The sequence below is a fragment of the Erinaceus europaeus genome, chromosome 11 (assembly GCF_950295315.1).
Source record: "Erinaceus europaeus chromosome 11, mEriEur2.1, whole genome shotgun sequence".
Taxonomy (NCBI): domain Eukaryota; kingdom Metazoa; phylum Chordata; class Mammalia; order Eulipotyphla; family Erinaceidae; genus Erinaceus; species Erinaceus europaeus.
The window spans coordinates 103,829,660-103,833,793 of NC_080172.1; positions in this window are offsets into that span (position 1 = coordinate 103,829,660).

Sequence of the window (4,134 nt, forward strand, 5' to 3'; positions counted from 1 at the left end):
TGGCTGGATCATATGCTCTAGAAGACACACAAAAAATGCAAAATGTGTGATATGTCACTTAAAATAGAAGAGTAACTAGAAACAAAATAGGTCATAAGAAGCAATGGTCAGAAACTATGCAGATACCTCTTTCTTTAGATTAGAGTACAAAGGAATCTTCTTCAACAAATGGTATTGGGAAAATTAAATAGTTACATGTGAGAAAAATGAAGCTAGATCATTTATTTCAAAATGGATTAAAATCTTTGAAAATAAGCTCAAGATGAAAGCAAAGAAAGAGAAGAAAACATAGGTGACACATGTAAGAAACCTGACATCAGAGATAGATCACAAGAACCAACCTTGCTAGCAAGGGAACTAGAAATAAGAGTAAACAAGTGGGACCACATCAAAGAATAAAGTTTTTTGAACATCAAAAGAACTTCCATAAAAAAAGGCAACTGGGAGAAGATATTTTCACATAAATATTCAACAAGTGGTTGATATCCAAAATATACAAAGAAAGCATAGATTTCAATAATTAAAAATGAAACAATCAACTGAATCAAACCATGAGAAAAAGATCAAAATAGTTACTTCTCAAAGAAGGGAACAGACAGATGGTCCACAGACATATGAAAAGATGGTCAAAATTGGGCCAGGATATAGAATAAAGACAGTGTGCCAGACTTCCGTGTTTGAGGCCTTAAAGGATCCAGGCTCAATACTCAGACCTAGTATAAACCAGAGATGAACAGTATGCTCATTCTTCCTTCCCTTCTTTCCCCCCCCCCCCTTGTTCCCCTCCTCCTCCTCCTCCTCCTTCTCCTTCCCTTCTCTCTTTTTTTTTTTACAATTGTTTTTTTTTTAGTTTCCCTATTCTTTAATCCCGTGTCTTTGTGTCCTTGTGCCCTTTAACCAGTATTCCACCTCCCAGCCCCAGCATTTCTTTTTCATCTGATCTCCCCCTTCCCTCTTGATTTCTGTCTTTACTCAGTAAATAAATAATAATAACGGAATGTAAAACAGGGAAAGAAAGGGAAGTTAAGGTGAAACTTAGACAAAGTTTGGCGTACTTCATCAAAGCAAGTGACTGTAGGGGAAGAAATGTTGGGAGGAGGCAGAGATCACTGGAGTCTTGTAGCAAGGTAGTGAAGAAGACCAAAGCTGGGTGTGGAAATGTTTCACAGACCCTATCAAGGAAAGATAAGAAATCGTTCCCAGTCTGAAGTGAAGCATGTTGAGGTGGCAATCGTTGTGTTGGTTAGGTTGTGATCGGCGGATGCATATTATTTGATATGGATTGGGAGAGGCATACGGGAAAATGAGCCCTATCCAAGGGTTCCAGGACTGGGGGAAGTAGGGGCTCTATAGTGGAGATGTGAGGTTCCTGCTGTCTTAGGGTTCCAAAAGACAATCGATAGTTAATGTTATCATGGGTCCATGCTCCCAGAGGGATAGAGAATGGGAAAGCTATCAGGGAAGGGGGTGGGATATGGAGACTGGGTGGTGGGAACTGTGTGGAGTTGTACCCCTCCTACCCTATGGTTTTTGTTAATTTATCCTTTCTTAAATTAAAAAAAAAAAATTGTTTCCAGGTGGCAATGACTACAAAACAACTATCTTCCCCATAAAAAAATTAGAAAAAAGTCAATAGAGATCAGCATGCTAAATAAAATGTGAAAGTGAGGAGCCAGGTGGTGGCACACCTGGTTGAGCCCACATACTACAATGTGCAAGGACCCAGGTTCGAGCCCTGGTACCCACCTTCAGGGGCAAAGCTTTACAAGTGGTGAAGCTGTGTTGCGGGTGTCTCTCTGTCTTTCTCCCTCTTTATCCACCCCATCCCCTCTCAATTTCTGTCTGTCTCTATCCAACAAATAAATAGATAAAAAAATTTAAAAAAGGAAAAATAATAATGTATTTTTAAAAAATGTGAAAGCAAAAGACAACTACCAGATTTTTTTTTACTCGTGTGAAATATAAATTACTAGGACAAAAAGCACAAAAATAATCATAACTAAAATGGTTCTTAAACTGAAAACTATGGTGGCTATTGAAAGGAACAGAGTGGGAATTGGAAGGGAATAAGTGGTGTGGTCTTCAGGTATGATTTGGAAGTTTCCTATCTGTGTGTGTGTGTGTACACATACTACTAAAATATTTAAATGTTACCAACCAGTGACAAAATCAATTATTAAAAAGAGAAATTTGTGTAGAAGAAGAGGTTTAATATCTTTTTTTTTTCCTCCAGGGTTATTGCTGGGCTCAGTGCCTGCACCATGAATCCATCACTCCTGGAGGCCATTTTTCCCCCTTTTGTTGCCCTTGTTGTTGTAGCCTCCTTGTGGTTATTATTATTGCCATTGTTGATGTCATTCATTGTTGGATAGGACAGAGAGAAATGGAGAGAGGAGCGGAAGATAGAGAGGGGGAGAGAAAGACAGACACCTACAGACCCGCTTCACCCATTGTGAAGCGACTCCCCTGCAGGTGGGGAGCCTGGGGCTTGAACCGGGATCCTTACGCCGGTCCCTGAGCTTTGCGCCACATACACTTAATCCACTGCGCCACCGCCGGACCCCTGTTTAATTTCTTAATAGTGCAGTTAGACAAAGTCTTAGAGAAAGGAGAGATTTTCAATAGAACCTGGAGGACCTGAGGACTTCAAATCTGTGAATATGTAGGGGAAGAACATTCCAGAAAGTGGAGTGAACAAGTACAAATCATACATATGTTAAGCGTGAGCTCAAGACAAGTTCAAAAAACAAAACAAGCAAATAAATCGATTTGAGATTAGTTACTTATATTTATACAAGGAGGTTTCCCAAAAGAAAATAATTTAAATCACCAAAGGAAACTACACGTAGGTAGAAGAGGAATTTGGTGATTCTCTGTGAATAGATTTATGTGTGAGATGCGGGCGGTATTTTATTTATTTATTTATTTATTTTCCAATTTTTATTAAGATAGAAACTGAGAAAGGCTGGGGAGATAGAGAAAAAGATGGACACCTACAGACCTGCTTCATCGCTCATGAAGCAAATCCCTTGCAGGTGGGGAACAGGGTTCGAACCCAGGTCCTTGTGCTTAATATGTGCATTTAACCAGGTGTGCCACCACCCAGTCCCCCATTTTTATTTTATTTAAATTTAAGTGTATCTGAATATTTGCTTACTTTGCCATTTGAATGATAGCTTTTTTTTTTTAAATTTTTTATTTAAGAAAGGATTAATTAACAAAACCACAGGGTAGGAGGGGTACAACTCCACACAATTCCCACCACCCAATCTCCATATCTCACCCCCTCCCCTGATAGCTTTCCCATTCTCTATCCCTCTGGGAGCATGGACCCAGGGTCATTGAGGGTTGCAGAAGGTAGAAGGTCTGGCTTCTGTAATTGCTTCCCCGCTGAACATGGGCGTTGACTGGTAGGTCCATACTCCCAGTCTGCCTCTCTCTTTCCCTAGTAGGGTGTGTCTCTGGGGAAGCTGAGCTCCAGGACACATTGATGGTTTACAGTCAACAGTAAAGTACAATTGTTTGTACATGCATAACATTTAAACGTAACAATACAACCCCCGCTAGGTCCTCCTCTGCAGTTATGATCCAGGACCTAAACCCTCTACTCGCCCCCCACCCCAGAGACTTTTACTTTGGTTCAATACAACAACTCCAGTTTAAGTTATGTTTACTGTTTTCCCTTCTGATCTTGTTTTTCAGCTTCTGCCTGTAAGTGAGATAATCCCACATTCTCCTTCTATTTCTGACTTGTCTCACATAACATAATTCCTTTAAGCTCTAAGATGGGGTGAAGAAGATGAAATTATAATTTTTCATAGATGAGTAGTATTCCATTATGTATACATACCACAGCTTACTCAGCCACTCACCTGTTGTTGGGCACCTGGGTTGCTTTCAAGTTTTGGCTATTACAAATTGTGTGGCTATAATTATAGGTATACACAAATATTTTTCAATGGGTGTGTCTTTTTCCTTAGGACATATCCCCAGGAGAGAAATTGCAGGGTCATATGTTAAGTCTACTTCTAGCTTTCTGAGAGTTCTCCAGACTGCTCTCCATGGGGGTTGGACTGATTGACATTCCCACAAGCAGGTCAGAAGGGTTCCTTTGTCCACACAACCTCTCTAGCA